We start from the raw sequence: 25,066 nt of genomic DNA on the forward strand, positions 1-25,066 counted from the left end.
TCGCTTCCATTCGATTTATTTAACCAAGGTGAGGGCCGACCGTGTCCCTACTTCAAAGCTTTCCTTCATCCAAGTTGTCCTTAGACTTTTTCAACTCAGGGTGTCACAACGCCTCCGGTCATTGTGCAAATGTTTTGTGACAATCTAGAAAAAACAGGGAAAAGATGCCCTAAAATAAAAATCACAACCGACAGGAAAACGTTGAAAGATGTTGGTCCTGGTTCCTGTGACAGCCCCAGTCGTCACCTACTTTCCACCGAAACAAAGTGAGTAACTCTGTTCACCGCCTCCAGTGTATGCACGGCTCCCTCGGTGGGGCAAAGCGCGTGGGTGAGCTCTGATGCCACCTTTGGTCACCAGCTGAAACTGGACAAGCTTCATTGTCTGCCCGGCTTCATTGAGACCCATCAAAAGAATACAGGCGTTTAAGTGCTCAGGGTACAGTGTCCAAATAACAGCTCTTCCGCTGCTTACCTCCGTGAACAGTGGCACCTTCCTCCCCCCCTCAATGCCTGCTGCCTCGGTCTCACCATTCTACAGTGTGACTGTGCCTGTAGCGCACGGATGGTGTCAGGATAGAGGACTAATGAGGGTGCAAATCAAATGCTCTGACACAAAGCCCAACGCTTAGGGAGAACTCAGTATTCTTATTACCCCTGCCCATGAGAGCAGCCTCCGTGTATCACCAAAATAAAAGTTGTGGGCAATGGCAGTTGGAAAGGTAGCCTCCTGTAAGGAAGGCTCGTGTCTTTACACCTGCGGAACCAAACCCGCAACCCTCTGGTCACAGCTCCAAATCCTGGCCCTGGTAGAATTTTCAGTCTAATTAGAGGAAATTAGGTGAAAGGGTGATAATGATACATGAGCTTTCTTTATAATGTGACTTTCTTATAACATGAATTTGACTTCTGGGTTTCTCGTTAAAACCACTTTCCAGAGAGGATCACTCTTCTTTGAGAAATTTCACTGGGGTGATGGTAACGTGTGCAAAATCCATCTTTCTTTACTCCTTTTTCCTTTTCTGCACATCTCCCTTCTCCCTTTGCTAGAGAGGAGTCAGATTAGGGCATCCTCCGTATCACATGAAATGTGGCTACTTAGAGATATTTTAGATGCACATAATACCTAAGTCTGAAAAAGTCAAGGCTGTTGTGAACACAGGGCAGCTGTTGGAATTCATGAGAGTCTTAAATTCTTCAGGCTCAGTTTCCTCCACTGTAAAGGAGATGGATTTCCTTTTCCTTCCTGCACTAACATCCTCTAGTTTCTAAAGGTTGCTGTGTCCAGGTGGTATTTCCTGTGCATGCCAGGGCCTGCAGGGGGAAGGAAAGGATTTTGAGAGGCTTTGGGCTTGAGAATGATCATCCCTGGGTGATGAGAGCAGGTGATGCAGAAACTCAAATCAGTACTGAACTGTGAAGCAAGGTAAAGTACCTATAATCAGGTAAATGCTAACATATTTCTATGCACACAATGGGTGTATTTACATCATATACACACACTGGCATATCTATTTTATTTGTATAAAAATTTTATTTTTATGTCATCTCTACACTCAACATGGAGCTCAAACTCACAACCCCGAGACCAAGAGTCGCATACGTGTTCTTCCAACTGAGCTGGTGTATCTATTTTAAATGTAGGAGGCACATATATATGTTTTTGTAGTACATCCACAGCCTATATATGTATTTATAGTATATCCTCAGCATACATATATATTTATAGTATATCCTCAGCATCTATATGTATTTATAGTATATCCTCAGCATATATGTGTATTTATAGTACATCCTTAGCGAATATATGTAATTATAGTATATCCACAGCATACATTCTATATACACAGATCCATCCTTTAGTAAGTTTTTCTACCGCCTGCAAAAAAGGTAGAAATTTCTTCCTCTGGCTATGACTGCTCTGACTTCCCCGCAGAATGGGCTGAAACAGAGGGTGTCCATGATTCGGACTGGATGAAAAAAGTATGCCCTTTTGTTAAAGAAAGTCCCCAGAGAAAGGAGGTCAGTGGCCCTAGTGTTCACAGCTCTAATCCCATTTTACCTCAAAATGTCTCCCGTACAGTTTTCTGTCATCATCTTCCCTGAGATAGTTTCCACATAATAACACAGCTCCCCCCACTTCCCATCACCCTAGATCCTTCTCCCTCACACTCCGAATCCAGTGTATCTGCCGTTCCTGTCAGATGCTCTAGTTTATACCTGTGCCTGGCTGTGGAGGTGGATAAATGGCAAACCCCAGCACCCCTTCTTACCACTTCCTGTTCTACCAACTAGTGCAAGCATCACTGCTCCTTGGCAAACCCACTGCAGTAGCCTCCTCATTGTCATCCCTGTGGCCACTCCTTTAGCCTATCTTTCATTCTCTGTGCAGCAGCCACAGCAGTCCTTTTAAAATAAAAATGAAATGTGCTCACTCTCCTGTTCAAAGTCCTCCAGCAGTCTCCTATCACATCACATTTGGAATAAAACCCACACTCCCGATGACAGCCCGTAGGATTCGACTCTGTCACTCTCTTCTGTGTTCATTCCTCTCTAAGTCATACCAGCCTTCTCACTGTTCCTCAAAAAATGTCAAGCAGACTCCTACCTCAGGGTCTTTGCATTTGCTGTTTTCCCTGGTTTTTAACCCCAGATTTCCACCTGGCTTCCCCTGAATCCCTTCAGGTCTCTGGGCAAGAGTCACCCAAGAGAGGACCTCTTTTAGTATAGATGCAGCATAGCCATAGCCACTCACTCGCCAATTACCCTGGTTTATCTCCTTTCATAGTTCGTAGCAAATCTCTTAAATGTCTACCTGTTTACTTGATTCGGGTTTGTCTCACCTCTAGAATGCATGCTCCGTGAGGGGAGAGGCTCAGCCAATCTTGTTCCACAAAGCCTCTCCAGGCTCAAACAGTGCCTGTCTTATAAAAGGCACCTAAAAAAACAATTGCTGACTGGATGAATATAAAGAGTCTCCAGACCTGGAAAACAAGGTATCCCTCAGTTAGTATAAACTCCAGAAAATGTCACGCTTCCCCAATCTCATGAGCTTGCTCCTGATTGGCTCCTGCTCCAAGATGGATCTATCTGGACCATAGGAATAGAGTTTAATCCTACCTGTGTATAAATATGTGAATCAAACTTCAGTCAAGGGAGGAGCGGAAAAGAGAGAAAAGCAATGTAAATAGTGTGGGTGATTAGTTTACCATTTTACTCAGCAAGTGTATGTACTGAAATAAACAGGAGATGGGAGACAAACCTGCTCTCTTCTCAGTTCCTCTGTGCTTTTCATAGTGCGATCAGTGTGCCGAGCTGGGAGTTTAAACATGCTGTCTGCACAGTGGGGCCCCTGCAGAGCTGGTGGGAAATGAGTTTGAACCCTCGACCCACCAGGCTAGCGTGTGACCTTGGGCAACTTACCTTTTCAGTGCCTCGGCTTCCCCATCTGGGAAAGGGCCAATAACAACACTTCTTTAATAAGATTGTTATAAAGATTACATAAATAATATTTGAAAAGTTCTTAGAGCAGTGCCTGGAACAATGTAAACTATGTATGAGTATTTCTCACGAGAGTGTATTTAAAATGTTTGCCTGCACTTGATTTTCCCCTTCTCAGTGACTTTCGTATAAGATATTGCTCTATTGTGAATGGCACTGGAGTTTTCATTATACTTTTAGACTAGTAATTTTAGTTTTAGCAGCAGGCACAATAGTTATTTTACTGCCACTTTCTACTCTAGCATTTAGCTTGGCCATAAATTCCATTTGGGCCAGAATTTTCCTAACTTCACAAAAAAGAAACTGTACCTTCAGGGGGTCATCCCCTCTATTTTACTTGAACAAAAGATCTTCCTTACTCTTCGGTTCTTTAAGCTTTTCTTGGCCAGCTTTTCTATAACATGATATTGTTATTTGGTAGTTGAGTGTTAGTCCTGCAGGAAAATAAGAATCAGTGCTTTTCCTAAACGTGTGTGCCAAATCATCCCTGAACCAGGGGAATAATCTCTGGAAGTCTCTTTAGCTCTGTTTTTCTGTGGTTTTCATGAAAACGGAAATAGCTTGTAATTGAGAGTTTTAGGACTTAGCACTATATTAATTGTGCCTGTTTGCTCTGTGAATCAGGGACAATTGAGATGGTTTAAACTCTGCTGTATTATCTGGAACAGACTAGGCTCACATCAGATTCGACAAGAATAAAGTCCATTTGAACTGTGGACAGTCTGTCAGCACTCCTCTGGGCTCAACATTTCACCCCTCTGCCCAGGGCCTTGGCCACTCTTTTGTATGTCCTGCATCAGGGTCTCTTTTTTCTTTTTTTTTAAAAGATTTTTAAAATTTATTTATTCATGAGAGACCGAGAAAGAGAGAGAGAGAGAGAGAGAGAGAGAGAGAAGCAGGCTCCATGCAGGGAGCCCAACATGGGATTTGATCCCAGGACTCCAGGGTCACGCCCTGGGACGAAGGCAGGCCCTAAACCACTGAGCCACCCAGGGAGCCCTACAGGGTCTCTTAAGAAAGGATTGGAAACACCCCTTACTCATGTCTGGTAAAATCTCCTTCAGGTTACTCTACATGTGATACATTAGTAAACATACCTCTGTAGTCTTTGCCTTAGTTATGGTACCATCCTTCTTTCAATATTGACCGAGGGTTTAGTATGGATAATACTAGGAATAGTAGGAATTACTACTAGGAATTGTCCTAGTATTAGCTACCTGGTTGTCCAAGTTGAAAACCTGGGAGTCATCTCAAATACAATTTTGTCCCTTGCTCCCAAAATGAGGTCAGGCACCATACTGGTGTCAATACTACCTTCAAATATCTCTCATATTTTTGTCCTCCGCTCTGCTCACTCCCCCACCACTGTGCTGGTAAAGGCAGGTGAAGCCCAGCTACTGTAGAGAGCAGCGTGTGAGGCACTCTGTTGAGGAGGCACCGGCCCAGAATGGTGACAGTGAGAGAGGCAACGAGGCAAGGAAAGATGTGACCCAGTGCAATGCACTGTGTTACCACACTGATTACTGTTGTGTAACGACACAACAGTCTCCCAACAGGCATGAGACTTAGATTTTTCTAGAAGAGCTACAAGGAGAAACTACATCTCAGACTCATCTACAAGAGAGGAGGAGGTATCTGCTGACCTCTCCCCTGGCTCCATTTGTCAGTGGTGAAAGTTTATCCCTAGAGAGCTGAACACCCCTAAACTTCTCCCAGGTCGTATCATCTGGCCACTTGGTGGCTCCCAGGTGGTGGGCTCTCATGCCCAACACGTGCTACTTCATTGGATTTCAAAAGTAGAGCAGCACCTTGGCACAGGTGAAGCTCTGACCTAGAGAGAGAGAGAGAGGAAGAAGGCAGAGATCTGAGAAAGTACCAGGTTTGTGTTTCAATATAAAAAACAAGACTTCAGGGACTCCTTGGTGGCTCAGTGGTTAAGCGTCTGCCTTCGGCTCAGGGCGTGATCCTAGAGTCCCAGGATCGAGTCCCACGTCAGGCTCCCTGCATAAAGCCTGCTTCTCCCTCTGCCTGTGTCTCTGCCTCTGTGTGTGTGTGTGTCTCTCATGAGTAAATAAATAAAATCTTTATTTAAAAAAAAAAGATTTCATAATTTTTCCTTCAGATCCTCACATCTGCCTACTAAGTGGATTTGGTGCCTCTCATTTTCTCCCTTCTAATCCATGCTTCACACTGTACCCAGAGTGATCTTTGCCAGACACAAATCCTTCACTAGCTCTCCTTAAATTCTATTACTAGATTCCAGACTCACACCATCGCATGTCAGGCTCTGTAGTCTCCGCTTGGCTGTTTACAGTCTTCTTATTAAAGATCATTTTTACCAGTAGAACCAGAGAGTCATTCTTAAATTCTTTGTTAGCCTTTACTGGTTCATTTTCTGAACCAAAAAGTAATACACTCAATGTAAAAAATTTTGAAAATATGAAAATATAGAAAAGGAAATAAAAATCAATTGCCTTGAGGCAAAAACTCCTATTAACATTTGGAGTACATTCTGGCCATATTTAGTCTATGTATATATATGCATTCTTTTAATTCTCAGATGCATATATTAAATAAAAATTATACTTCAAGAATTACTACATTGAAGTTTATATTCAACTAAAAGTATGTGTCAAGACCACCCAAGTGGTTCAGTTTGATAGCTTGCACTTTATTACAATTTTTCATTTGTTTGTTTTATTTCCTTAACTGTTATTTAAGTGTGGATTGAAAATGTGTGCTTACCTTTCAGAAATATAACACATTTTAAAAAGTCCTCTGTAGACATAACCCCTTTTCAATGTATGTCCCTGCTTTGTTTTAAATAAAATAGCTTAATAATGAACTTAATAGATAACTTCATCTAAAAATCATAAATGCAACTATTAACTTTTGTTCTGCTACATTGGGAGAGATAATTTAAGGCAATTATAATTAGCTGCTTTCTACATCATGGCCTAAAACCAGATACAAAATCTGCCCTACATTAAAGGCTTGTTAAGAAATTATTTTATGATTCTGTAAATACCAGTATAATATTTTTGCTTTTTATTATCAATACACTGACATTTTAGCATCACAAATTACTGTTTTTTTCCCAATCTGTCAAGTATGGACTTTTCATAGTAGTTCATAAAAATTGCTGTGTGTTAAAAAAAAAAATCACGTCAAGACTAGATTTTGAGAACAATAGCAAAGAAAGTTGATCTTTTAAAATCATTAAGCCTTATTAAAACTGCATCAGCATATCTAAACAAGATAATGGAGACATTAGTGATCATGTATTTAATCATTTAAGTTTTAAAAGCCCAACACTCAAAAATCAATGAAATCAGATTACATCTATATTAGTATTACGATATGTTTAAGGTTTTGTTAGAGGAACAGAATCAACACCATCCTCACTTTCCCCCAAATTATTTTGAACCACTTCTGTTAGATAAAACTTTTTGGGTACACATATCATTACACAAAAATGATCTTAGAACGACATAGTTATCATTCTGGATGCTGGGGAAATTAACTATTTTAATGACTGGAAGTCCTCATTCCTTGAGAAAATATTAACACATTTATAAATGAAAGACATCTCTTGTCTATTGATTTATTAGAGAATCACTTAGAGTTCATTAGATAAGCACTCAAATTATTTTACTTAATACAATTAGGAAAAATCTGCATGTTGGCCATCTTTCATTTTACACACTACATTATTCTCTTAGGCTTTCAATTAGAGGGTATAAGTCATAGAAAGCAAAGCATCACATTCTCAGCTCATGTTCCAATTATATCTAAATGATTCAAAGTGCACATAAGTAATTATTTTTGAAATCTAAGTTTTCAAAAAACATAATCTAGTAGGCAGATGCATATAGACCAACTTAATTTATACTAAAGAAACTACATTTTTTAGATATAAAAGATTACAAATTTTGCCACATGCTCTTATAGAAACCAAGATTCTGATGTACATAATGAATCTAAGTCAGCATTCACCAAGGCTACCTGAAATTCTATCAACTTTCAGCCCAATGTGAGGCAAAACCACGGCTATGCATAAACAATTAAAAACTAGAGCTTTGGGCAGCCTGGGTGGCTCAGCGGTTTAGCGCCGCCTTCAGCCCAGGGCGTGATCCTGGAGACCTGGGATCGAGTCCCCTTGTCGGGCTCCCTGTGTGGAGCCTGCTTCTCCCTCTGCCTGTGTCTCTGCTTCTCTCTCTCTCTCTCTCTCTCTCTCTCTGTGTCTCATGAATAAATAAATAAAATCTTTAAAAAAGAAAAGAAACTAGAGCTTACAATGAAAATGACAAGTCGTAACTTCTATATCACTTATGATGTGTTCTACTAAACTTCCCACAGGATACAACAGACAGCAAAATTTGATAGTTCCAGAAAATGAAAGCTATCAGAGCTACAAATAAAGACTACATTAGATACTAGAACATAGCAAGTCCAAAGCTTTAATGTTGTTCAAAAATGAATAAGATGTGGGGCACCTGGGTGACTCAGTTGCTTAAGTTTCTGACTTCAGCTCAGGTCATGATCTCAGGGTCCGGGGATCAGGCCCCAATTCAGGCTCCTCACTCACTGGAAGTCTGCTTGTCTCGCTCCCTCTGCCGCAACCGCCACTTGTGTGTTCTCCCTGTCTCTCTCTCAAATAAATAAAATATGTTTAAAGAGGGGAGCCTGGGTGGCTCAGTTGGTTAAGCATCTGCCTTCAGCTGGTGTCATGATCCCAGGGGTTCTAGGACTAAGCCGTGCCTTGGGCTCCCTGCTCAGTGGGGAGTCTTCTTTTCCCTCTCCCTCTGCCCCTCGGTGCCACCATGCCCCCGGCTCTCTCTCTTGCACTCTGTGTCTCTCGAATAAATAACAAATTTTTAAAATCTTTTTAAAAAATGAATAGGATGTAAAGTGACATCTGCAAAACATAGAACACAAGCTGACCACAAACCAAACCATATGTCATTTACTCTTATTTATAAATTTATGTTTTTAATAATTACTATTTAAAGGAAAACATTTATATCTGTAATGCAACAGGCAGCAATTTTTTTCTACCTCCCTGACTACTGTGCAATCTTCAAACCATCTTGCAGACTGGCATTATCTCATCAAGATTTCTCCCTGAAGTCGGCTCGTCGTATGTTCAGCAGGCCTTCATGCTTTGGTAGTCTTACAGAGCTCATTTCTCCTCTTCCTAACCCTAGGCTTCTGCTAGCCTGCCCAAATCCTCAATGTCCTGTCCTCTCCCCGGCTAGGGGCTAAAGAAGGACATGCTTAAGTTTCTGCATTGCCCGTTTTCCACCATCTACATGTGGAGCATGAGGAACTAGGCTCTTTCTGCCAGTGCAAAGCCATCCATGGCTTCTAGGCCACCCAGTGCTAATGCAGTACCTCTTTTTGTGCACCTTCCCTCTGCCTGTTCCCGGAAGAGAAAGCCAGTAGCTGCAAGGTTCTCAGCCTTACCTGAAAGTCTTTATTGTTTCTTTCACCTCCCTACGCAGACTTTACCCTAAGAGGGGTAAATTGTGGATACCAGCATTCAACCTCCCCTCCCTAATCCCTCCTTTTCTCTCTCCTCTCCTCTCCACAGACTGAAACTTGCCCTAAACTCTCCCTTCTGGGCAGAAAGGTGCTACCCTAATGTCATATCTTACTTGTGTGCAAAAAGATATTTGCCCTTTCTCTTCTCTGGGGTCACAATGACAGGATGGCTGCAGAGGAACACAATTTATGGGAGGAATGAAAAAACACACCAGTGCAATATTTTCTAGATAAACCTTCTTATGCTATGGTAAGTGGTATCCACTGTTGCTGATAACTTTACAGTTTTCAAAGCACTTTCTTATCTGTTATCTCACTATCGTCATGTTACTACATGATGGTTGGGTTCCCAGAAAACAGAGTCTAAGATGGAAATTTACAAGCAAGAATCTTCTGGGGGCGGGTGCTCTCAGAAACAGCCTCTGTGAGGGCGTGGAAGGAAACGGCCCTGGGCCCACAGAGAAATTGGACCACTCTGCACTGTAACAGGGGGCTTGGCCGACCTCACAAGTTGCTCTGCAGTTGGGATAGTCCTTCATATTTTCCCCAATCAAGGCAAGAGGGCATGTCCTTTGGAGCCTTGAATTGACAGTCATTGGATACGAGCTGCTTCCTGGGAAGGGGACATGACCTCAGATGAGGCAGCTGCTTTCAGCAGCAAGCAATTCTCCAGAGGGACTTAGATGAGCACCATGAGCCCACAAACCCCAGGCAGCTGCAGTCCTGAAGGGAAACCAGCTAGCACATCACAGCATCCCCTGTATTTTACCAGAAGTGCACTTGCTTCCTGCCTGTTATCTGTATTTTATATCTGGGAACCTGGGGTCCAGGGAGAGTAACTAGATCAAGTTTCCAGAGCAAATAAATGACTTACATGTTTCTTTTCATTTGGCATGCAAAATAATCCTATTTGGTATATCTTGTTAGCTCCCTTTTATGAACAAGGCTACTGAGATTTGGGGAGTTTCATTGATTCCTCTAAGTGTGCAAGGCCAGCAAACTGTAGAACAAAGATCCAGGCCACCTAACTCCACGTCTGTGCTTTCGTAGCTCACACACTGACTTGATCCTGCCAAATTGCGTGGAATAAAGGAAATTTAAGACTGGAAGGCACTTCAGAAAACAGTCCAACCCACTCGCTTCTCAGAGATAAAGTAACTTAAGGAATTGTTCAAGATGAGGCTGGTGAATAACCTCTCTGCACCTCAGTTTTCTTATCTCTTAAATGGGATGAGCTGCCCCCCCACAGGGTGGTTTTAAGATTCAAATGAGTTGATAAATGCCAAATAAACTTGAAACTGATTAAAATGGTACAGGATTGTCTGTGTTTAGCCACTTAGACACTATGTTGGAGATAAGAAAGTGCTTCCACCTGTTAAAAACAGCAGAGTGTAACATTTTAAGTTCGGGGTAGTTGCACAGAAAATGAACTTATGATTTAACAAAATCTACTAGTTCAGTTTCTTGTTAAAGGTGGGAAAGTTCAGTAGATTTAAGAAAAGTGTAATATCTCATTGGAATAATGTATTTTTGGGCTGGGGGTAACATTTCATTTAGCTGTTTAGCATTTTGCTTAGTTTAAGGAATTATTTCAGGGGTTTATTTTTTTTTAATGATTTAATGGTCACAAAAGCGAAACATGTTGAATGTAATAACTTGAAAGAAATACAAAGAATAAAAATCTGTAATCTTCCACATACCCCCCCCCCAAAAAAAAGTGGAAAAATTTCCAGAAAACAAAAACAAGGAAAAAAAAAGCCAAACTTACTTTCTGGCAGGTTTTGATTAGAAGTTAGATCCTAGGAGGTATTTGCTATAAAGAGTTCTAAATGATACCCAGAATTCAAAATCCCATAACTTCCCATTCTTAGATAAATTAAATAGCACAGCTCAGTCTGCTTTGTATAAAGGAAACACCAGAGTTCCTTCCTCTGAACTTTGGAACTGTTTGTGACATAAAAACAAAAGATCCAAAATATTTTTGTGCTTTGTCATGTAGGCTGAGTTCCTAAAACACCACAATTTATATTTAGGTTATTTGGCTTCTTTATCCACAAATGATCACAACTTCTGCTTTATTGACTTCTTAGTGTGGAGCTTGGAATTTAAGAAAGTCTGTGAGTTGATTGTGTCCTTGTTTCTCTCCTGGAAAACTCACAGGTGAATTTTATTTCAATGTTTGTAACATCACAAAGTAGAAAGTTCTATTCATAAAGTTGTTTGTAACAACAATGCTATCTTTTTAAGGACAAGATGGATGTCATCTATTACTGAGTCACCCCAAAACTTAAAATAGTAATAATATTATCTTTCATTTTCCCTGGGTCAGAAATTCTAGAGCATCTTGGACTGGTTCTGACTTGGGGTCTCTCAAGAGGTTGAGGTTGGATGTCAGCTGAAGCCTTGTGAAGGCTTGACTGAGGCTGGAGGACCCACTTCCAATAGAAGGGGACTGGCTCAGATGGCTGGCAAAGTGATGCTGCCTATTGAGGGAAGACCTCAGTTACTTCCCACTTGAATCTCCAGGGCCACTTGAGTGTCCTTAGAAGATGGCAACTGGCTTCTCCCAGAGTGAACACTCTAAGAGAACAAGGTGGAAGCTGCAATGGCACTATGACCCAGTCTTAGAAATTACTCATCTTCGCCTATTAATAACTCAGAGTAGTGCTCAGCCCTGGTTAAATATAGAATGATGTTACACAAAGACACAAATACAGGGAGGTGAAGATCATTGCAGTCCATCCTGGAGGAGTAGTAGTTGGCTGATGTGTGAATTCCAGCCATTTAGATTATCATGGATCTGACTGACTCAGTAGGTAGAGCATGTGACTCTTGCTCTTATTGTGAGTTTGAGTTCCACTTGGGTATAGAGCCTACTAAAATATAAATAAATAAGTAAGTGAGTAAGTAAGAATCAAACATGTGTAGTGAGAGAGGTCTGACATCTCTTCTTATCTTCCTCCAGACAAGGGGAAATGCCATGATACCTAAAAGAGATTAAATATGGAAAATCCAAACCCTCCAAGAATATTTACACAGAACTCAGAACCTCAATCAGAAAGGGCTGAGTGGTCCATCTGGGTGTGCTCCACCCTCTGAAACCAGGCTGATCAACCCTAAAAATTCCAAGCCAAAGTGATAAAGTGTCATGTGATTTAAAGGCAAGTAGGCACAGCCAGCAGTGGGAAATATCAGCTGTGATGTCTCTATTTCCAGCACTCATGTGTGAGAAACTCTTCTCCCCTACCTGATATCTCAACTCTCTCAGAGCCATCATGCCATGGGAACATCTTATATCAAAATATTTGAGTTGATGCTTAGAGGGCTAAATGCTCAAAATATCAGACTTCCCAGCCCCAAATGCCAACTCTCACCTCTAGTTGGATGGCTAACAGGTATCTGAAGTATGTCATGTCTGAAACAGAACTCTTAATTTTCACCCCTTTATTTATTTATGTTTAAGATTTTATTTATTTATTCATGAGAGACACAGAGAGAGAGAGAGAAGCTGAGATACAGGCAGAGGGAGAAGCAGGGTCCATGCAGGGAGCCTGACGTGGGACTCGTTCAGGATCCCAGGTCTCCAGGATCACGCCCTGGGCAGAAGGCGGCGCTAAACCACAGAGCCACCCGGGCTGCCCATTTTCACCCCTTTAATATTCAAACCTGTTCCTTTCAATCTTAGTAAATGTTACCCACTACCACTACCCACTCAGCGGCTCAGGCAAATACCTAAAGAATAGCCTTGATTCCTCCTTTTCCTCAACCCTTAAATTTTATTAATTCTCCAAAATCTATCCCAAATTCTTCACTCTTTCCCATCTCTACCACCTTTATCACCACCATTACCCCCACAACTCTCAACTAAGTTACCTCTACTTGAATGAAGCAAGAGTCTTCTGACTGTGAGCTTCATTTCCACTTTTGGAGTTTTCTCCTTTGCATTTTCTCTCCAACAAGCAGTGTGGTAGGTGTCCCAGGAAGCCAGGAGACAGGTCCACACCAGTGAGCACCTGAGGTGTGGGTATCAGAGAAGAGTCCACCTCCTTCCCAGTTTAGCCAAAGAGCCTTAAACAAAGTGCCACCAATATTTACATCGTCCTTTTTCTTTTACTCTCATTTTGACTTGAACATGGGCACTGTAGACTCATTCTGCTTAGTTAGAATCACTCCAGTGCAAATATGTGATCTTAGAAAATGGAAGTACATTTAATTATAGTTTACACATTACCATAGCCATTGTAATTTATTTTTACCTTACAGTTAACAGTGTATGATGAGAATACATGCATAGATATCATTTCCAATGTCAACCTTTTAAACAAGCCAATCCGAAACCTCCCAGGTGATAGAAACCACTGATGCAGTGAGGAATAAGGGTGGGAATCAATATATAGCATTGTGAGGCAAAAAGACGAGTTCTGAGTGTGTATGACAAAGAAACCAAATGAAAATGATGATAAATGTAGGTCTTCAGTCAAGCATAAACAGTGACTTCTTTTAAAAAATATTTAGAGGCATATACATTTATGCTTATTGTTTTGAGGAGCGTAGGGCCAGAAGGTCATCTTGACCAAGAAGAAAGTCATCTGAGTCATGAAAAACTCCCCAAGTATGACAGCCTTACAGAGACAATAACATGCAAGGTAGCTGACAGAGGAACCTAAAAGCTTCTGGTAAAACACTAATCTTTTAGGCTTTTCTTCTTCTACTCTTTATTTGGAATTAAAAAAAAGACATTGATGGCTGAATTATCTCTCTGGACATTATGTATACAATTAGAAATTATATTTTTCTTATAACAAAAATATGAGAAATGTTCTTCATAAATAGAAAAGGTCTGAAACTAGGACCAGTTCTTTTGACCATGTTAATAATGAAACTTCCCTTGGGTAGAATAAATTTAAACCAAATTTATACTAAATGATTCAGAGGATTGCTCTTACATTTTTCCCTTTGGATTTTAAATTTCCTAGCTTGAATGTTAAGAAAGGTCATTAAAGTTTTTACCAAGGACTGATCCGAATCAGAGTATGATTCAGAGTTGCTGAAAATACTTTTTTCCCCCCTGTTTGTGGTCTCTGTATTTATTCACAGGTTTAGGTAAAAATGTGTAATGTAGTTTACTTTTTAAATAGCCTCTTAAACTTTTAATGTATACTCTGCTCTAACACAATAAGGAGATGATTATTTACATAAACCGCTAATGATGCCATGCTTCAATGATGCCATTCCCCACAGCTAAATCAACATCAGCTAGAGATTTTCAATTCTAGTTTCAAAACTTCAAAACTCTGTGAACTATTATCTAGAACTACCTTCAGATATATTATAAAGTTCTAAAACAAACTAACTGATGAGCAAAAGACTTTCCAAATAATTTGATTTCACTTTCATCTTGGAACTCTTGCACTCTTTCAAAAGAGGAAGAGGAAGAGTCTTTAGCTCAAGTGAATAACATTATTTGAACCTGCCAATACATTTGAGCATCGCAGAACCATACAGTAAAATGGCAGAAGCCCCATTTATTGCCCTTTGGCCTCAGTTTATACAATTGTAAGATTTAAAAGAAGACCCAAAGAATCACAAGGCTGGATCCTTCCCACCCTATATGCTATCCCACTGGGTGGCCTGTATACATTACAAGACCCTGACCACTTCTGAGCTTCACTTTGTCTTTTCAAAACAGAAGCGATACCACCGACCTCCCACAGTTGCCTTGAGACTTAAGCAAGATAATGAATGTGAAGCCACACTTACTGAAAAAATATAAGACCTTGTTCAATTCTTAATGTGACGATGAGTATTTCAGGCTAGGTGCTGCCTATAAATAAAATATGTCTTTGTATTTTAAGAACAAATACATACTATTCTCAGTCTTTAAATTTTAAATTAAGTGTTAACAGAAGGCCTCTTTGAAGAATCATTGAAGGAAAACATGATCCAAAATTCAAGGAAAAGAGACATGGTAAAACCACTTAATTTATTAGAAAATGTAATGAAACTCATACAATAAATGAAAATCCATTTAACAGGAGTGCCTTGGGCTTGGGTCATGGTCTTTGGGTCCTGGGATGAAGCCCCATGTAGGGTACCCTGCTCAACAGGGAGCCTGCTTCTCGCCCCCCCCTTTCCTTCTACCCATGTGTGCATTCTCTCCCTCTCTCTCAAATAAATAAAAATTTAAAATTTTTAGAAAAAAGAAAAGAAAATCAACTTATTGGACAGAGATAAATTGGTTCACAAAATGGAGATCAAAGAAGTGTCTGAGGGATCCCTGGGTGGCGCAGCGGTTTGGCGCCTGCCTTTGGCCCAGGGCGCGATCCTGGAGACCCGGGATCGAATCCCACGTCGGGCTCCCCGTGCATGGAGCCTGCTTCTCCCTCTGCCTGTGTCTCTGCCTCTCTCTCTCTCTCTGTGTGTGTGTGACTATCATAAATAAATAAAAAATTAAAAAAAAAAACAAAAACAAAGAAGTGTCTGAGAATTCCATTAATTGGTAAATCTTGAAGTGTCTTATTAAATGAAAGGAAAACTGACAACCATATACTTTATACTAGCCTGCTTTTTTAGGAGCTTCAAAATTATTTTTATATTTTGATTAGTATTTATGATATAGGTAAGACCATCTGAAAACACCACAAGTGCTATCTTCACTTGATGCAGGTAATAAATCACCTTGGCTTGGTATAAGTAAAAGGAGATCTCTGCTACATGGCTGTGCAGCTACTGCTTCCAGACTTCTTTGGCTCTACCTCATCCAACACAATGCCTTTGCTAGGAATGAGCCTCATCATTGCAGATTGCTCCCAGGCAGGTTTGTGTTTCTCCCCCTCAATGCACATTCTTCTCTTTCTACCATTGTTCCACATGTGCTTGATGTGTTATTATAGGTGTGGTTTATGCTGACAGATAGCATAAGCTGATAAAGATCATCAAAGGGCCCATTTTGCCAGCCTTGCATCTACACAGAAGACGAGTGAATGAATATATTTTCATACGTGTAAGTTAAAAGCAAATGTTTGATGTATCTTTTTAGAATATGATTTTTATTTTAAATGATTTTTTTTCTTGTTCACTAAGCAACTCCCAGACCAGATTGTGTCAAAAAAGAAGGCTGCCACGTGTTTCCTCAAAGGACAAATCTAGGATCAATGATTTCAACCACAGAGAAACAGACATTGGCTCAGTTGAAATAAGGAATTTTCAATGATCAGAACTGATCAAAAAAAAAAAAAAAAGGCTTCCTCAGTTGATAATCCTGAGATTGTGAGGTTTTCATCAGAGGCTGGTAAACATGGGTTGGAGACGTTCATTCATCCCCTCATCCATTCACTGACATCGTTATTGAAAATGTATTGAGCATCAACTACATGCTCAATATGTATTTGATACAACAGAGGATCATGTGGTGAGAGCTATAAGAGATCACGGAGCTTAGTCTAGAGGACTCAGGTTTGAAGCCAAGAAGGAGCTGAACAAAATAGCCTGCTTTTCTACTCAGAGTGTACTAGTCCACCTGGAAGCTATCTTAGTAGTGTAGAATTTCATGCCCTGCTTTAATCAAACCACTTTTTAACAAGATCTCAGGGTGATCCTGTGTTTGAAAAACACTGTTTTAGGTTTCTTTCTAACCTTGAGATGATATGTTTCTATGACTCTACATCTCTCCATGCTAATAACGAAAGATATCCTGAAAAGTAAGTGACTTGAAAAGGCTGAGAGCCCTGGAATGGCTTTGCAATATGGGACCAAACTTTCAGAATGTCACTTCAGTCTAGACCTAAATCTCCAAACCAGTCCAGAAAAGTCCAGATGCCCTTTTCCTAGATTATTCTCTTGGTAGCCTCTGTGCTACATCTCTGTTCTCCTTCGCTAGTGTTGCATCAGCCTGACTTAAGAATTCCACAAATAGTTAAGGATTAAATCAAGCACAAAAGAAAATCTTATTTACAGTTGAGTCATACCGATGTTGATATCTCTATGATATTTCACACTTATTGTAAGAAACTTGAATTTTTCTCAGTAAAAGATAAAATCAAATACACATATACACACACATACTCTGAACCTATATCAGAATGTGTCAACATCTGCTTAAATACCTCTAATGTTTGACATCAGGATAAAAATTCAAACCCCTTATCATGCATGGCCCAAAGGCTCTAAAAATGATATTCCCCTGTTATTCTTTAAGCCACATGCCGCTGTCTCTCTTGCTTCTAGAGAGGGCAAGTCATCTGCCCTTCTGTCAGTTACTAAAGCTTTTTTCTGCTTTGGGACCTTTGCCCGTGTAGTTCTTTCAGCATAAATAACTCTTGCCTTGACTTTCAATAGCACTGTCTTCTCATCACTTAGGTCTTGGCTGAGGTGTCACATTTTCAGCAAGGACTTCCCTGATCCCACCATGTAAGAAGACTTACCATTATTCTCTTCTACAATCCATGTTTATTTTCTTCATTGTACTTCATTAATAATCTCTGTTTTGGTGTGCCTGGGTAGCTCAACTCAGTTGAGTGTCTGACTCTTGGTTTTGGCTCATGTCATAATCTCAGGGTTGTAGGATGGAGCTCCATGTCAGCTCTATGCTCAATGTGGAGTCTGCTTTGTCCCTCTCCCTCTGCTTCTCCCACAGCTTATACACACACACTCTCTCTCTCAAATAAGTAGATAAAATATTTTTAAAAAACAAAAATAATAACCTCTGTGTTTTTATTAGATTTTTGACTCATTTATTGTCCCTTCTCTTCCCACCCCTTTCCACTTTGTGATGTCTGTAAGGGTAGAGACAGCAGGGGCTGTCTTACTTTCCATAGCATAGTGCCTAGCTCATAGTAGCCTTGCAATAAATTCACAGACAAAAGTTAAAGAATTAATGAATATAGTGAAGTCACTTTTTTATTTGAAAACTTCCTTTGCATCAAATGAAATGATAGGTAATTATAACCATTTACAGAAATTTTTCACAAACATGAAATAGACTAACTTCCATATTTGATTGCAAAAGTAAAGTAATTAAAGAATGAAGATGATGAATTTTCTTTGCTAAGGCTGGAATATATTTTGTCAACTGTAACCTTGGTATTACTATAAGCATGTTGAAATGTAGTTTTTCTATAAGTAGATGACATCATTTCAGTACAATCTCTTTTCTTTTTAAATCTCCTACAGTGCTATTAATCAAACACAAAACCTATAAAACGAGCCTGGTGTCATCTTGTCCTTTGCTGGTTTTCTGATTGGAAAGCTCACCCTTGGCCTGTGATCACATTCATTTGGCAGAAAGTCAGTATATTTGATGGGTAAGGGCATCAAAACGTTTCTTTTCTTGGCTAAATTAATTCTCCTTCCCCCAAAATACAGTATATGTGTTAAATAAACCCACAGATACTATTTCTTCTAATTCTCCAAATGCTACCATAGCTAACGTCTGAGGAATAGAGTAGGCAACATGAGAGACAATACTATCAAATATAAGCTCAGCGAGTTGGCCAGCTGACACTTCCCTTGGGTGGCAAAGTTCATCTTCTTCTCCCCCCTCTTCACTAAGTTGTAGATTTTTTGAGGATAAAGACGGTGTCCTTTTCCTTTGCAATTTTGCACACACATAAGCTGACCGATTGAGTCACAATGCCACTAATTATGTACCATAAAGTCTTTTTGGACTCCATGGAAGAATGTTCCACGTAGTACAAACTATTCAGGATAGAAACACATTTACTTACCAAAAAAACCAAAAAACTCCCATCTGCCTCATTGAGCAACATTATGTAACACATAATAGTTACAACTTAAGATGATATTGTTGAGCGCATGCTATATTCTAGGCATTGCCTTAGATGATTCACACACATTATCTGATTTAGTACCCTGTTATAACATGCCAGCTATTGAAATGTATGTGAAAGACTAATGTACAGAATGGTCTAATGAAGAACCAATGCAAAGAACTTCATTGTTTAATGTTTGTTTTCCAGTTTTATTGAGATATAATCATGTAAGTTTAAAGTGTACCTGTGATAAGTTAATACATGTATATATTGGGAAATGTTTACCACAATAAGGTTAGTTAACAAATTCTTTACCTCATATAATTATCATTTTGTTGTTGTTTTGGTGAAGACATTAAAACTCTACTTCCAAAACAGCTTTCAAGTATACAATATGGTATTGATAACTACAGTCCCATGCTATGCATTAGATCCCAGGAAATTATTCATCTTATAACTGGAAGGTTGAAGCTTTTGACCCACATCTCCCCATTTCCTGCCTCTCCTCAACCCCTTTAGTCCCTGGCAACCACCATTCTGCTTTGTCTGAGATGCTTTTTTTTTTTTATTTTACATATGAGTGCCACCATATAGTATTTGTTTCTCTGACTTCTTTCCCTTTGCATACTGCTGTCAAGGGCCATCCGTGTTATTCTTAATGCCAATATTTCCTTATTTATTTTTTATGACTGAATAATAGTCTATTATATATACACACCACGTTTTCTTTATCCATTCATCCATCAGTGGATAATTTGGTTGTTTTCGTGTCTTGGCTATTGTGAATAATGCTGCAATGAACATGGGAATGCAGTTATCTCTTTGAGATAATGATTTCATCTTTTTTTAAAAAAAGATTTTATTTATTTATTCATAGAGACGCAGAGAGAGAGAGGCAGAGACACAGGCAGAGGGAGAAGCAGGCACCATGCAGAGAACCTGACATGGGACTCGATCCCGGGTCTCCAGGCTCATGCCCTGGGCTGCAGGCGGCACTAAACCGCTGCACCACCAGGGCTGCCCTGATTTCATCTTTTTAAAAATATATTCCCAGAAGTGGGACTGTTGGATTATAGGGTAGTTCTATTTTAATGTTTTGAGGAATCTCTATACTATTTTCTATGATGGCTATACCTTTATAGCCAGTATAATGGCTATACTGTTTGTTCCCACCAACAGTACACGAAAGTTCCCTTTTCTCCACATCCTCACCAATACTTATCCCTTCTCTTTTTGATGGCAGCCATTCTAACATGTGTGAGGTGATATCTCATTGTGGTTTTGATTTTCATTTCCCTGTTGCTTGGTTATATTGAGCATGTGTTCATGTATTTGATGACCATTTGTATGTCTTATTTGGAGAAATGTCTGTTTAGTTCCTCTGCTCTTTTTTTTTTTTTTTTTCTCTGCTCATTTTTTAATCAGATTTTTTTCTTGGTATTGAGTTGTATGAATTGCTTATATATTTTGGATACTAACCTCTTATCAGATATGTTTTACCTTAATTGTTTATTTATTAACAAATTTACCAGAGAAGTCTGGGTTCACTCCCTTTTCTTTAGAACTTAGGGGTGGGAACAATGTCATGTGAACAGAAGAGAAATTTGCCTTCATCCATTTCTCTATCTCATTCTATTATTTATAATATCCTTATTTTCCTGATGAGGAAGTGAAGGTAGATTTAGATCTCATGAGCGGCATATGTTAAAGGCAGGCTTAGACTGTGGTTTATTTGGTTCCAGAGTCCACAGACTTGACAGATATCCTATCAACTGCCTCGAATGTTTATATAAGCTTCTAGTAATTGGTTATGGTGTCTCTTATCACTCCCAAAAAGTAACCTTTACCTTCTAAAAAATAAAATCAGGGAAATATTTGAAAACACATTAGGAATAGAATCAAGAGCTATGGGTTCTATGTATAGCATCTATCTTAAATGTGATGAACCTTAGAAGTTACTTAACTTCTATCCTCAGTGAAGTGGAGGAATAGAAAATTCTATTATTTCATTCCAAGACTCTTAACAATTTTAGCAAAGAATAAGAAGGTCATTTTGTGGCTCATCTATTCACATATTTTTTTACTTGCTATAAACACTATATAGATGCTATTTTATGTTTCCTTAGTGATTGTAATTTTCTAAACCATTAAGTTCAGAGAATGGTGATTTAGGATAAATTAGGATAAGAGTACACCTGTTACTCTTTATTACTAAAGAGTTATAAATAAAAGTTCAGGGGCATCTGGGTGGCTCAGTAGGTTAAGCACCTGTCCTTGGCTCAGGTCATGATCCCATGGAATCCAGTCCGGTGTTGGGCTCCCTGCTCAGCAGGAGCCTGCTTCTCCTCTCCTTCTGCAACTCCCACTGCTTGTGCTCTCTTGCCTACTCTCTCTGTCAAATAAATAAGTAAATGTTCAGTATTGTAAAAGCTAGACAAATAATCTAGATCAGGAGGTTTTGTTTCGTTTTAAAAGATTTTATTTATTTATTCATGAGAGACACAGTCATAGGCAGTGGGAGAAGCAGGCTTCCCACAGGGAGACTGATATGGGACTCAATCCCAGGACCCTGGGATCACAACCTGAGCCAAAGGCAGATGCTCAATGACTGAACCACCCAGCCACCCCTAGATCAGGAGTTTTTAACCTGATTGCACATTAGAAACACCTGGATAGGGATGTGGGGTAGAGAGTAGTTTTGCAAAAATATGATCCTAGAGCCCTCATAGACCAATTATATCAGAATCTCTGGAGTGAAGCCTGGGTGTCAATATTTTTGAAATGCCGCCTCTCCTGTGATTTTAATAGAGCTGGAGTTTACAACTACTGATATATAATAAATCACTGTGTATTGCACTGAAGTTTCTGATTATTGCTCAACTGCTTTCCCAAGAGCTAATTAATTCAGTAATCCAGGGGTTTAATGGACCATCAATTGTTAATATGAAAACAATATTTCTTTATTCTAATAGCATAATTTGGGCTCATAGGATTTTTTTTTCATCAACAATTTCAAGTCAGCCATTATAGTTTGTTTTATGACTATGTCATTTTTGAACCTTTGGTAGGAAAAAAAAAAAAAAGAACCTTTGGTAGGAATAGAACAGCTCCCTATCTAAGTACTTGATATTTCTTAATGAGAAGTGAAGATGAGCATCTGGCTGTCTGAAAAAAAAGTTGTGGATTGGGAATTTGACTTATGAAGTTCCCTTTTGAACACTAATAAGTTGGCTTATTCTTGAAATCTCTGTTTTAAAACTAAAGCAATGATATAATTTTATTTTTTGCTGCCAAATTCTTCAACAGTTCTTAAAGGTCGGCAGCTATTTGCACAGTGAAAACGGGACCCAGAGGTTTTCATTAACTGATCCCCAGAAAATTCGGTAATAAAACTTGAATTTGCATTCACTGATACTGAAAAAATCTCTTATCACCAAAGGACTCTGAAAGTCATGGTGAAAGATATCCACTTCTAGGTCAGGACACAAAGACTCAACTTGTTGGATGGCTGATTAAAGGAATTATCTCAAATTCCACAGGCATAACATTGAAACAGACTTGGTTGTAATTTATTTATTTACTTAGCCATCTGGTCTCAGGCACTAGAGGAAAAAAGGTTATTATATAATACACAGATGTACCTGCAGTTCATTGCACCAGAGAGATTCGAAAGGCTTATTCAAGGCCCACTCTGGTCAGACTGCAAAACTGTAAGAGCCCAATCTCAGAACCGTCCAGTGGGGTCTTTTTTCTCTAGGAAACAGGGAGCAGGGAAAACTTTTCCCTAACCTTCCTCCACATGTGAACCACCTGCCAGAACACCTGGAGAACCCTTTCAGGGGGACCTATACACTCAAGTATGGACAGTGTCCATTATGTCTACCCTACAAAATTCAAGGCCAGGATTGAGTCTTAGGAAGGAGAGGAAAAGACAGATGGATCCAGTGTTATGGAAGATCTTTCTGCTTGTTTGTCATCCTTGACCTCTTATTTGTAACCCTACTGTGGGTAATAGAATTAAAGGTAAATGGAGGGCAGCTTGGGTGGCTCAGCGGTTTAGCGCCACCTTCAGCCCAGGGTGTGATCCTGGAGAACCGGGATCGAGTCCCACATCTGGCTCCCTGCATGGAGCCTGCTTCTCCGTCTGCCTGTGTCTCTGCCTCTCTCTCTGTGTCTCTCGTGAATAAATAAATAAATAATCTTTAAAAAAATAAAAAAATAAATAAAGGTAAATGGAAACATCTCCTTCTTAGAGAAGAAGGTGGTGCCATCCAACTATGACTCCTTTTTTGTCAACTCCTTCTATATGTTTTTTTGGCTCTTTGTTGCCCAAAGGTATGCCTGTGTTGCGATCTGGTTCCTAGATTTCAAAGTGCTGCCATAAGAGGCAGCAAAAGAAAAGACTCCTCATATTTCAGGATGCTACTGGGAGGGAGCCCTCATGTAACCATAAGTTCACTTTCACGGTCAGTTTTATTCTCCACTTAAATCTGAAATAGGCTATAATTAGAAGGTTGATCAAAAGCACGGTGGTGAAAAACCACTTGCAGAACTATGAGAGTACTTTTGTGAAATATGAAAAGTCTTCAATGAAAGTCAACAGACGGGGAAGAAAAGGCTGAGGCGGGGACCTCCACATTGAATGTTGGGTTTTAATACCCCCTGCTGACTTTGTCCAACTGTTAGTAACGAATGTGTTCATTGTAACACTTCACAGACACTGTACTGAATCCATATGCGTGTATTAGCCTACCGGTGGCAGGTAAGATAATGTGATTATCCCTTAGATATTCAGAGAAACTGAGCCCTTGAATGGATAAATACAAGAATCCTGTGCTGTATTCCTAATCAAAAGACTCTTATTTATACAGATTCACAGAATAATTTTTGTTTTATGCATCAGATTTACTTGATATTTCCTTTTTTTTAAAGATTTTATTTATTTATTCATGAGAGACACAGAGCGAGAAAGAGAGAGGCAGAGACACAGGTAGAAGGAGAAGCAGGCTCCATGCAGGGAGCCTGACATGGGACTCGATTCCGGGTCTCCAGGATTACAACCTGGGCCGAAGGCGGCGCTAAACCACTGAGCCACCCGGGCTGTCCTATATTTCCTTTTCTAACAGCATACATTTTGTTTGTTTGCTTTTTTTTTTAGAATCGTGTGCGATCCTTTGTACAATTTTAGAGATAATAAAGGTCAACGTATTTTAAAAATACCTATCTAATCTGATTTCTTAGGTTTTCTGAGGAGCTTTCTTTTTAAACATGCATATATAAATTTGCATACTTTCTCCTTCAGAATTGGCTATGTCAAGAATACCTTTTTTACTCTAGTAGTACTTTAGTACAATGGCTTACATAAGATCAGCTCACAATTAATATTTATTGGTTGGTTGATTTTATGTTAATGGGACACAATCTATAATATGAGTTTTCATGCTGCCAGGCCCTACCAAACTTTTTGAAAAAAAGTAATTTTGCTTCTGTCTCTATTTTGATGCCTTTCATTCATTCTGTGTCCATGGAAACATAGCTCCTGTCCTCACTAATCCACTGAAACAGCCTTTGATGAAGTCACTAATGGTTACCTTACAGTTGGTATTTTCCAAGACTTCTGTTGTAAATTCTGAAATTCTCCTCTCCTTTGGCTTTCTTTTTTTTTTTTTTTTAATTTTTTATTTATGATAGAGAGAGAGAGAGAGGCAGAGACACAGGCAGAGGGAGAAGCAGGCTCCATGCACCGGAAGCCCAATGTGGGATTCGATCCCGGGTCTCCAGGATAGCGCCCTGGGCCAAAGGCAGGCGCCAAACCGCTGCGCCACCCAGGGATCCCTCCTTTGGCTTTCATACCATTTCCTACTTCTCTACTTCTTCTCAGTCAGTATGCCTTGAAGATTTCTCTTTCCTTTGCAGATCCCTTCAATATCATGATAGATTCATCTGTGCCTTCTCTTCTCATTCTACCCTCCTTAAGGGATCTCGTCCCACTTGTGAACTTTAGTATTACATGCTGGAGAATCTTAAATTGACCTGTTCAGACAGGCAAGGTTTACCTGAGATTTAGATCATTATTTCCAGGTGTCTGCCAAACATTTCTACCTAGCTATCCCAAAGGCCTCACAAATTCAACATATAAAAACTGAATTCTCTGGGTAACTGGATGGCTTAGTCAATTGGGCATCTGCCTTTGGCTCAGGTCATGATCCCAGGGTCCTAGGACTGAGCCTCATGTCAGGCTCCCCGCTCAGT

The 25,066-nt window shown here is 39.7% G+C and overlaps 1 long non-coding RNA gene across 3 annotated transcripts in view; it reads right to left on the bottom strand.

The window, feature by feature from the left end:
- The window catches only part of LOC119871622, a 49,320-nt gene continuing 24,254 nt past the window's right edge, over positions 1-25,066 (bottom strand). Inside the window, exons 1-3 of one of the 3 annotated variants that reach the window (XR_005357577.1) lie at positions 12,918-13,082; positions 2,843-2,983; positions 1-144 (exon numbers count right to left, since the gene is read on the bottom strand). This is a non-coding gene — a long non-coding RNA (uncharacterized LOC119871622). Of the gene's footprint in view, positions 1,314-2,842; positions 2,984-12,917; positions 13,083-25,066 lie in introns of those variants that run through there. The other 2 variants (XR_005357578.1, XR_005357575.1) reach the window with 2 other exon arrangements.

Source organism: Canis lupus, chromosome 4 (genome assembly GCF_011100685.1).
Source record: "Canis lupus familiaris isolate Mischka breed German Shepherd chromosome 4, alternate assembly UU_Cfam_GSD_1.0, whole genome shotgun sequence".
Lineage (NCBI taxonomy): Eukaryota > Metazoa > Chordata > Mammalia > Carnivora > Canidae > Canis > Canis lupus.